Source organism: Lepidochelys kempii, chromosome 1 (assembly GCF_965140285.1).
Source record: "Lepidochelys kempii isolate rLepKem1 chromosome 1, rLepKem1.hap1, whole genome shotgun sequence".
NCBI classification, from domain to species: domain Eukaryota; kingdom Metazoa; phylum Chordata; order Testudines; family Cheloniidae; genus Lepidochelys; species Lepidochelys kempii.
In genome coordinates this window covers 8,958,646-8,970,372 of record NC_136380.1, presented here as the reverse complement: position 1 = coordinate 8,970,372, position 11,727 = coordinate 8,958,646, and the positions used below count along the sequence as shown (strand labels likewise).

The 11,727-nt window shown below is 47.8% G+C and overlaps 1 pseudogene; it reads left to right on the top strand.

Moving 5' to 3' along the window:
• Positions 1 to 8,622: 8,622 nt before the first annotated feature.
• On the top strand, positions 8,623 to 11,372 carry LOC144930137 (ecto-ADP-ribosyltransferase 5-like; annotated as a pseudogene).
• Positions 11,373 to 11,727: the final 355 nt, after the last annotated feature.

Sequence of the window (11,727 nt, the reverse complement as noted above, 5' to 3'; positions counted from 1 at the left end):
AGCAGCAGCAACAACAACAAAAAGGCTTGATATTCTCCACATTTCTGAAGTACAAAAAGAACCAAGCAGAATTTTAAAAGATTCAGGTCTCCTTTGTCCATCTTAAAGAAGTGAAAGACAAAATACAAAACAGTTTGTTTCCCCCTTTGCAAGTCACCTTAACCCCAGTAGCAGGAGGAAGGGTGTGAACTCAGTTCCTGCCCACCCCTCTCATCTTCAGGGAGGTGTGAAGCCAGCAGCCCCCAGCCCCTAGTAGCCACATCCTTCTCAATGCAGGGGAAATGAGAACTATCAGAGTGGGGTGACAAGGCAGCGTTAGCCACAGACCTCCGGGAGGAGCTAACCTCCAAAGCCAGCGGAGACCATTTTAGATGGCAATGCTGCTGCTCACAAGGAGTGACACAGGCACTCAGCTGGGGTCCGTTACTTTTAAACCTTTAAGAGACTTTAGCTCTGACATCGCTTGGTAACAAAGGCCCAGAGCCTCAAACTTATGTACGCTCCTAACTTCCACTGGAATCAGTGGAAATTAGGAACCGAAATACTTTTGAGGGTCTGGGCCAAAATTTTTTTTTCCTCTGGGAATTCCCTTGGGTTTTTAGCGCACCCCGGGCCTCAACACGAACAGGAACAGAGGGCGGGCCAGAAGCCTAAAATCGGTCATGGAAACCTCTCAAAAAATGCATGGTGACGAAGAGTGTCAAAGTATATCCTACTAGCCTCCCTCTGAGTTTCAGTGAGGGACCAGCAGCCCCCTCACATAAGGTTCTATTCAATACATCTACGAGATATCACCTTAAATAAATAACATGTAGAAAAACATCTGCCGCATGATAAGTTAAGTGCGGTCGAATGCCGTTGCTGTGGTTAACGCCGTCCAGGCTGCTAAGCTATTCCAGCTGCTCAGGGCTGCTGTTCAAGTACGCAGGGACAAAATAAAGGCCAAGGCACAAAACAAGATTAAACTAGCTAGAGACATAAAGGGTAAGAAGAAAACTTTCTACAAATATATTAGAAGCCAGGGAAAGACCAATGGCAGGGCAGGCCTGTTACTCAATGAGTGGGGTGAACAATAACAGAAAATGTGGAAATGGAAGAAATGCTAAATGACTTTTTTGGTTCAGTTTTCACCAAAAAGGTGAGTAGCCGTTGGCCGTCTAACGTAATGAATGCAAGTGAAAAAGAGGTGGGTTCAGAGGCTAAAATAGGGAAAGAACAAATTAAAAATTACTTAGACAAGCTAGACGTCTTCAAGTCACCAGGGCCTGATGAAATACATCCTAGAATACTCAAGGAGCTGAGTGAGGAGATATCTGAGCCACTAGCGATTATCTTCAAAAAGTCATGGAAGACGGGAGAGATTCCAGAGGACTGGAAAAGGGCAAATATAGTGCCCATCTATAAAAAGGTGAATAAGGACAACCCTGGAAATTACAGACCAGTCAGCTTAACTTCTGTACCCAGAAAGATAATGGAACAACTAATTAAGCAATCAATTTGCAAACACTTAGAAGATAAGTTGCTGCTCTTAACTACAAAAAAGAAGCTTACAAGAAGTGGAAGATTGGACAAATGACCAGGGATGAGTATAAAAATATTTCTCGGGCTTGCAGGAGTGAAATCAGGAAGGCCAAATCACACCTGGAGTTGCAGCTAGCAAGAGATGTTAAGAGTAACAAGAAGGGTTTCTTCAGGCATGTTAGCAACAAGAAAAAAGTCAAGGAAAGTGTGGGCCCCTTACTGAATGAGGGAGGCAACCTCGTGACAGAGGATGTGGAAAAAGCTAATGTACTCAATGCTTTTTTTGCCTCTGTCTTCACGAACAAGGTCAGCTCCCAGACTACTGCACTGGGCAGCACAGCATGGGGAGGAGGTGACCAGCCCTCTGTGGAGAAAGAAGTGGTTCGGGACTATTTAGAAAAGCTGGACGTGCACAAGTCCATGGGGCCAGATGTGTTGCATCCGAGAGTGCTAAAGGAGTTGGCGGATGTGATTGCAGAGCCATTGGCCATTATCTTTGAAAACTCATGGCGATCGGAGGAGGTCCCAGATGACTGGAAAAAGGCTAATGTAGTGCCCATCTTTAAAAAAGGGAAGAAAGAGGATCCTGGGAACTACAGGCCGGTCAGCCTCACCTCAGTCTCTGGAAAAATCATGGAGCAGGTCCTCAAGGAATCAATTCTGAAGCACTTAGAGGAGAGGAAAGTGATCAGGAATAGTCAGCATGGATTAACCAAGGGCAAGTCATGCCTGACTGATCTAATTGCCTTCTATGACGAGATAACTGGCTCTGTGGATGAAGGGAAAGCAGTGGACGTGTTGTTCCTTGACTTTAGCAAAGCTTTTGACACGGTCTCCCACAGTATTCTTGTCAGCAAGTTAAAGAAGTATGGGCTGGATGAATGGACTGTAAGGTGGATAGAAAGCTGGCTAGATTGTCGGGCTCAACGGGTAGTGATCAATGGCTCCATGTCTAGTTGGCAGCCGGTATCAAGTGGAGTGCCCCAGGTGTCAGTCCTGGGGCCGGTTTTGTTCAATATCTTCATAAATGATCTGGAGGATGGTGTGGATTGCACCCTCAGCAAGTTTGCAGATGACACTAAACTGGAAGGAGTGGTAGATACGCTGGAGGGTAGGGCTAGGATACAGAGGGACCTAGACAAATTGGAGGATTGGGCCAAAAGAAATCTGATGAGGTTCCACAAGGAAAAGTGCAGAGTCCTGCACTTAGGATGGAAGAATCCAATGCACCGCTACAGACTAGGGACCTAATGGCTCGGCAGCAGTTCTGCAGAAAAGGACCTAGGGGTTACAGTGGATGAGAAGTTGGAGATGAGTCAACAGTGTGCCCTTGTTGCCAAAAAGGCCAATGGCATTTTGGGATGTATAAGTAGGGGCATTGCCAGCAGATCGTGATCGTTCCCCTCTATTTGACATTGGTGAGGCCTCATCTGGAGTACTGTGTCCAGTTTTGGGCCCCACACTACAAGAAGGATGCGGAAAAATTGGAAAGAGTCCAGCGAAGGGCAACAAAAATGATTAGGGGTCTGGAACACATGACTTCTGAGGAGAGGCTGAGGGAACTGGGGATGTTTAGTCTTCAGAAGAGAAGAATGAGGGGGGATTTGATAGCTGGTTTCAACTACCTGAAAGGGGGTTCCAAAGAGGATGGCTCTAGACTGTTCTCAGTGGTAGCAGATGACAGAATAAGGAGGAATGGTCTCAAGTTGCAGTGGGGCAGATTTAGGTTGGATATTAGGAAAAACTTTTTCACTACGAGGGTGGTGAAACACTGGAATGGGTTACCTAGGGAGGTGGTGGAATCTCCTTCCCTAGAAGTTTTTAAGGTCAGGTTTGACAAAGCCCTGGCTGGGATGATTTAATTGGGGATGGGTCCTGCTTTTGAGCAGGGGGTTGGACTAGATGACCTCCTGAGGTCCCTTCCAACCCTGATATTCTATGATAAGTGAACTTCTGTACCCGGAAAGATAATTACAGCAACTAATTAAGCAATCAATTTGCAAACACTTAGAAGATAAGAAGGTGATAAGTAACAGTCAACACGGATTTGTCAAAAACAAATTGTGTCAAATGAACCTAATATATTTCTTTGACAGGATGACATGCCTTGGGGTTACAGGGGAGGTGGTAGATGTGGTATATCTTGAGTTTAGTAAAGCTTTTGATGCTGTCTCACATGACCGTCTCATAAACAAACTAGGGAAATGCAACCTAGATGGAGCTACTATAAGGTGGGTGCATAACTGGTTGGAAAACTGTTCCCAGAGGGTAGTTATCAGTGGTTCACAGTCAACCTGGAAGGCCATTACTGGTGCTACAGCAAGATGACTGAGACAGAGAGAGGAAATGTGTAAAAATTTAGTCTGAGGTTTGGAAAGGACACAAATGTGGGGTTTTACAGTGGAAAGGCGGTGTTCTCTCCTTGAGAATCAGGCATTTATTTGGACTTGCATTCGAAAAGGGGATTCGGTCCTTAAAAGAGAAAACGTGAACCACTGAGAATGTGGCTGTATCCCCCCAAATGTGTCAAAGCTCAGATATTTTTTGGCAATGTCAATCTACCATGGAAGAGCCATTTGAACCAAAGAAGCATCACCCGGCCCTTTGTTGTTAATAGAAATATGAAGGGTGTTTAGATTCATTTTCTACCCACCCATTCAGTACATACCTCACACCCCTATGTTTCGTACCCATTCACGCTGTGCGCACATCCATCCCATCAGCCCCAGGAACAGCTCAGTGGTCACCCCACCAAACCAACCCCTCAGCTGCACCAAGGGAGGGAGAGCACCGCCCCCACCCTCCCCTTTACGGGCAAAGGCCAGGGGAGTGATGGCATTTCCATGTGTTCAGTGGATGTCCCTATTACTCCCCATTCCTGACCCTATCCCTGCTTTCCCTGAGCAGGACACTGCCATGCCCTCGTCCCCATGTCACTGGCTCTCCCCCGGGATCCAAATTCCAATGCCTGGCTCCTTTACCGTGGCCAGAAAAATCTGCCCCCAAAGACCCAACGCCCCAGCAGACCCTCTAAACAAGGGATCAGCTCAGCAGGCGAACAGGAGATGCAAGCAGGGGAGTTTTTCAGGGCATAGCTGTGGATCTGGTGCATGGAGGTAAAGGGACTTGGTGAGTTGTGTGTGGGCCTGTTTGCTGTTTGTCTCCGTGTGGGTCATGTGGCTGCGGTTTGGGTCCCTGACTGGGCGAGGTGACAGAGGTCTGTGTGTTTGTGTCTCCGACAAGGTCGCCTAGGATCAGCCCTGGTGTTTGATGTTTGAGTCGTCGATCACTCCGTTAGCCACGAGGCAGAACTAAGCAGACCGGCACAGGGTGTATAAAGTAGTTAGTTGCCGAGCAAACACTTGACCAGGCACTTGGGTGAGGTACTGAACTATTCAGCTGTGTCATTATTGTAGCCCCATTCCCTAGGATGCAGTCGACAGACCAGCCGGGCCTGTTGGGTTCTGTGTATTGTGCAGCAGATTAACGGCATTTATGAGTAAACGCAGCAGCACTAGGTAGAGTATTTCTACCTCCCGAAAGCCTTTAGGGAAATGTGATCACCATGTAGTGAAATCAGGATTTCCCCACAGCTACCCCTCCAGCTGAGAACTATATTTCAAGGAAAAAACCCAACTCCATTGTAGCTGGACTGCAGTCCGTGAGAGAGCAATTCCTGCCTGGGAAATCCCAAAAAGAAAAGGAGTATTTGTGGCACCTTAGAGACTAACCAATTTATTTGAGCATAAGCTTTTGTGAGCTACAGCTCACTTCATTGGATGCATACTGTGGAAAGTACAGAAGATCTTTTTATACACACAAACCATGAAAAAATGGGTGTTTACCACTACAAAAGGTTTTCTCTCCCCCCACCCCACTCTCCTGTTGGTAATAGCTTATCTAAAGTGATCACTCTCCTTACAATGTGTATGATAATCAAGGTGGGCCATTTCCAGCACAAATCCAAGGTTTAACAAGAAAGTCTGAGAGGGGGGAGGGGGTAGGAAAAAACAAGGGGAAATAGGTTACCTTGCATAATGACTTAGCCACTCCCAGTCTCTATTCAAGCCTAAGTTAATTGTATCCAATTTACAAATGAATTCCGATTCAACAGTTTCTCGCTGGAGTCTGGATGTGAAGTTTTTCTGTTGCAATATTGCAACTTTCATGTCTGTAATCGCGTGACCAGAGAGATTGAAGTGTTCTCCGACTGGTTTATGAATGTTATAATTCTTGACATCTGATTTGTATCCATTTATTCTTTTACGTAGAGACTGTCCAGTTTGACCAATGTACATGGCAGAGGGGCATTGCTGGCACATGATGGCATATATCACATTGGTAGATGTGCAGGTGAACGAGCCTCTGATAGTGTGGCTGATGTTATTAGGCCCTGTGATGGTGTCCCCTGAATAGATATGTGGGCACAGTTGGCAATGGGCTTGGTTGCAAGGATAGGTTCCTGGGTTAGTGGTTCTGTTGTGTGGTATGTGGTTGCTGGTGAGTATTTGCTTCAGGTTGGGGTGGGGGTGTCTGTAGGCAAGGACTGGCCTGTCTCCCAAGATTTGTGAGAGTGTTGGGTCATCTTTCAGGATAGGTTGTAGATCCTTAATAATGCATTGGAGGGGTTTTAGTTGGGGGCTGAAGGTGACTGCTAGTGGCGTTCTGTTGTTATCTTTGTTAGGCCTGTCCTGTAGTAGGTGACTTCTGGGAACTCTTCTGGCTCTATCAATCTGTTTCTTCACTTCCGCAGGTGGGTATTGTAGTTGTAAGAATGCTTGATAGAGATCTTGTAGGTGTTTGTCTCTGTCTGAGGGGTTGGAGCAAATGCGGTTGTCTCGCAGAGCTTGGCTGTAGACAGTGGATCGTGTGGTGTGGTCAGGGTGAAAGCTGGAGGCATGTAGGTAGGAATAGCGGTCAGTTTCCACGGCATGCATCCGATGAAGTGAGCTGTAGCTCACGAAAGCTCATGCTCAAATAAATTGGTTAGTCTCTAAGGTGCCACAAGTACTCCTTTTTCTTTTTGCGAATACAGACTAACACGGCTGTTACTCTGAAAGCGGTCAGTAGGTTTCCGGTATAGGGTGATGTTTATGTGACCATCATTTATTAGCACTGTAGTGTCCAGGAAGTGGATCTCTTGTGTGGACTGGAGCAGGCTGAGGTTGATGGTGGGATGGAAATTGTTGAAATCATGGTGGAATTCCTCAAGGGCTTCTTTTCCATGGGTCCAGATGATGAAGATGTCATCAATATAGCGCAAGTAGAGTAGGGGCGTTAGGGGACGAGAGCTGAGGAAGCGTTGTTCTAAGTCAGCCATAAAAATGTTGGCATACTGTGGGGCCATGCGGGTACCCATAGCAGTGCCGCTGATTTGAAGGTATACATTGTCCCCAAATGTAAAATACTTATAGGTAAGGACAAAGTCACAAAGTTCAGCCACTAGGTTAGCCGTGACATTATCGGGGATAGTGTTCTTGACGGCTTGTAGTCCATCTTTGTGTGGACTGTTGGTCTAGAGGGCTTCTACATCCGTAGTGGCCAGGATGGTGTTATCAGGAAGATCACCGATGGATTGTAGTTTCCTCAGGAAGTCAGTGATGTCTCGAAGATAGCTGGGAGTGCTGGTAGCGTAGGGCCTGAGGAGGGAGTCTACATAGCCAGACAATCCTGATGTCAGGGTGCCAATGCCTGAGATGATGGGGTGCCCAGGATTTCCAGGTTTATGGATCTTGGGTAGTAGAATATCCCAGGTCAGGGTTCCAGGGGTGTGTCTGTGCGGATTTGATCTTGTGCTTTTTCAGGGATTTTCTTGAGCAAATGCCGTAGTTTCTTTTGGTAACCGTCAGTGGGATCAGAGGGTAATGGCTTGTAGAAAGTGGTGTTGGAGAGCTGCCGAGCAGCCTCTTGTTCATATTCTGACCTATTCATGATGACGACAGCACCTCCTTTGTTAGCCTTTTTGATTATGATGTCAGAGTTGTTTCTGAGGCTGTGGATGGCATTGTGTTCTGCACGGCTGAGGTTGTGGGGCAAGTGATGCTGCTTTTCCACAAATCCCAGTTACTGAATGCGGAACAACAGATCACAGTGAAACAATCAGGAGGATGTTTCAGTCTGGTGTGTTCTTTCCCCCCACATTGCCACTGACGCTCCTGATGGATTCTCCTACAGCCGCACCAGGGAAGTTGGAACTATGCTGAGGCCTCCGCTGATCCCCTTGACATACTTCTGTTCAAGGCTATGCAGGCAGCCACACTGCCTTAGACCCATAGATGTGTAGGGCTGAAAGGGACCTCAAGAGGTCATCTAGTGCAGCCGTGGGTGCTGAGGAAGGACCAAGTGCACTGAGATGAGCCCGGACAGGTGTTTGTCTAATCAGGGCCCCACAACCCCTTCCGCAGTGGCTGGTAGGGGAACCCCGGCCCGCCCACGAACTGAGTTCCAGTCCAGGGACCTTCTGACCAGCAGCCAAGGTCTGTTGCGTCAGACTCCTTGCTGCTGCCTCCCTTGACATCTTCCTACCACAGCCCTTTTCCAGCCTGCACAGCCTCCCTCAGCTCACCCTTTTTTCAGGGCTGGGCTCGCAGGGCTCCCCCGTGGAATCCCCCAACACAATCCCAACCAAAAGAACAAAATTAAACCAATTTCTGCCTGGCTTGGGCTTCCTCCTCACCCTGCAGCAGTCTCCCTGTTTCCCTCAGGTCTCTCCACTCTTTACTGCTAGGAGAGGGACTGCCGAGGTCTTCCCCCCTCTCTGCAGCCCCTCAAACTCCAGCCCAAATGCCCGCTAGGCTTTACCAACACTGCCTCCGGCTTCCTCCTGGCCCGAGGCAACTCACCTCTGGCCGCAGGCTTCACTGCCCCCAGCATCCTAGGCCTCCTCCTGGCTATGGGCTCTCCAGTTCTGGCTACAGGCCTCTCTCTGCCTTTAGCCCAAGGGGGGGCATCCCCAACCACCCCAGCTGGGTTTGATCACCAGTTGTGCCTTACACCCCTCCAGGTGCCACCCCACAGCCTAAAGGGGCTCAGGCTCCCGTTAAGCCCTGGTTAACCAGTGTGGGGTTTATATAACCCATCACAACAGTGTTGCCGTCCTCCATGTGCATTCGGGGGTTGGATCCTAGATGGAACCTTCCCACGGGCACCGCCAGCCCTGGAGCATGCAGTGCATGGCAGGCATATGGAGATGGCAACCCACTGACTCCCTCTGAGGTAAATGGGGGTAGTTTCTAGATATTCCCATGGGAGTAGATTGGGATCTCAGTCCCTCCTAGCTGCCTCCCTTCTATGTCCCTTGTTCCCCGGACTTGGTCTACCCAATTAATGTATCCCTTCCTGTCTTTCTTCCTAACCTCCTCCTCCCCATCTGCACACAATATATCTATGACACTAACAAAGTCCCCAGTAAACTAAAAATGCATCTGTAATGATTACAGGACTCGCTGGTCCTCAGGAGTATCGCCCCCCCCGCAAAAAAATCATGCTGCCAGCATAACATTTGCGAAGCAACACACTGATGATAGTACCTATATGTCCCATCCCTTTCTTCCACCTTTCCTCTGTCTTGTCTCTTTAGAGGTAAGCTCCTAAGGCCAGAGACCATCTCTCAGTGTGTTTGTACAGGGCTGGGCACAATGGGGCCCTGATTCTGGCTGTGACCTCTAGGTGCTATTGTAACTCAAATGCTAATGTGACCATATGTTTCCTTTATTCTCCCAGGCAAAATGCCATGTGAAACTGAGCATGATGAATGATGCTTTTGATGTCTAGTATATAGGATGTGCTGAAGAAATGGATGGAATTGCACCTGGACTGCTAAAGGAAGAAAAGTCCGTGGCCTCAGTGTTTAGCAGGGTGTGGGACAATCAGAAAAAAAAATGGCAAAGTGTAAAAAACGAGCTTTCCCTCCCCAAAGGCTTTAAAGAGGAGCATGGAAGAGCCATAATAGCCTTTCCTGATGATGACTTTCACAGTGAGTTGAACAAGGCAGTGAGAGGGGCTGGGACATCTCGAACTCATTACATGGCCCATTTCCCGTTCAAAGCCTTTCATTATTATTTGACAAAGTCAGTGACACAGAGTTATATGGATCATTTGGCAAGCCTGGCACGATCAAATAATGCACAGTTTAACACAGTCAAATGCAAGGGAACAGGTCTAGACCAGGGGTTCTCAATATACCTGTGTTTATGGAATTAGTGAGACCATCACTGTTTTTTTAAAGGGACTGCGCAGTGCAAAAGAAACATACTTGACCCACAGCACTGCGGGCTGGGCCTCTGCTGCTTGAACTACATAACAAACGGAGTGTGGAAACACACCCAGCAACGAAACACCATCCAGGCTGGTGCCTTAAGATGCAGCCCCTACTCCCAGCTGGGAGCATCTGGGCAAACTGCTCTAGTAGGACCCTTTCAGCCACTTGGACCCCATCCTGGCTTCTGGTTTGAGACACCACGAGCAGGAGTCTTGCAGTTTCAGTGCTACGCTCAAGGGCTGGGCTCAGAGGGGATATGTCTGTTCCTGGAGGTGCTGGCAGAAGGTCTTTTCAGAGATCACTGAATGGTCCAAAATGGCAACTTAGATTTGTGGATAATTCTGCTCTGCTTTGGGATCCAGGCTACAATGGTTGACCTGGGCTGCTCCAGTCAAACATGGGGCCACCAGGACCACCCAGTGTTCTGGCAGCCCCTGCATTACTACCACTGCCCATTCAAACATCTCAAGAACCCATCTTTGGAACATCTTTGAAACCCAGCTTCACTGGATCAGTATGGCTGAAGTCACCAGAGCTACATCCATCAGCCCCCAGCAAAGACCCAGTCATTGTGGGAGGTTGCAAAAGGGCCACCATGTGGCGTAGGAGCTGCTGTTACTGGACACACTGTTCCTGGGTCAACTGCTGGTTGGGCATTATTTGTAACAACTGCTGCTGCTGGAGCTGGGGGGGCGTGCTCTGTAATCCATTTCAACATTTTCTCCGGATCCGTAACTTAGGGAGAAAGCTTCCTTATATCTTTGGGGAGGTTATTTTCCCCTCCCCTCATTCTCAACCGGCTCCCTTCTGGAATTCCAATTCATTTGCACTTTTATGCAATACAATCAAATCCAACCTTTTAATACCAGTGTTTTAAAACTTTCAGTTAATAGCACCGTGGCTCTTTACAGAGAATGGTGTATGCATTGATGAGTTCTTTGATGGCTGCTGAGTCCGATGCATGAGTGACAGTCCCTTCCACAGGTGGGGCACACCCATGCACGAGCAAGGCTCTGAATCCGAGCAGCTGATTCTTTCCTCCTCTGACGCCAGTCATCTCAAAGCTTGATCCAGTCTGTCTCGCAACTCCTCGCTCCAGCTACAAGCTGACTGCACCAACCAGAGCAGTATTCTGCACTCCTTTCCCAACCATCCACCGAGGTTCCAAAGGATGCTAAGTCATCTTTGAAAGCATCCCCAAGTCTGTGCAGTGGTCTGCCTCTCTTTCTACACCCTCCGCGAGCTCCAGAGTAAAGCACACTCTTCGGGATCCTGTAATGCGGCATTCACTTGACATGTCCAAGACCACCTGAGTTTTTTCTTACTAATCAACATTCCCCAGAATGACATACCAGCACAATTTAACACTTCCACATTTCACCCTGTCTCGCCATCTTATTCGAAGAATTTTATGCAAGCATCTGATTTGAAAAACTGTTTAATCTTTTGGTATGTTTGGCATAAGTCGTGCATGATTCTGTGCCATGTAGAAGACTAGAAAAAGCACAGGTCTCATCAACACAGATTTTCACGTTAGCTGACAATTTGTTGTTGTTCCAGGCTCCATCTTGCAAAAGGCCAAAGTTCCTGACTGCTTTGCCAATTGTACTAGTGAGCCCAGCCTAATTATCTACATTGCTGGTAACAGTAGAGCCAAGGTAGCAAAATTGCTTGGCTTTAACATCTGGGACAGGGAGGTAAAGAACCCTACAACAGGAAGCACAGAGGATAAAATGGGGGTAGTTTTGTGGATATGTTTGGAAACTGGTGTTATTGGGAATACTCAGGAGCCCTGGCCCTAGCTCATCGTAACGTTTTGACTTTGTACAGGCCTGACCCAAAGCCCCTTGAAATCAATGGGAGTCTTTCCATTGACTTCAGGGGGATTTAGATCAGGCCCTTATTTCCTAAAAAAAACCGCAAACACCGTTCGTTCCGAAAGTGAA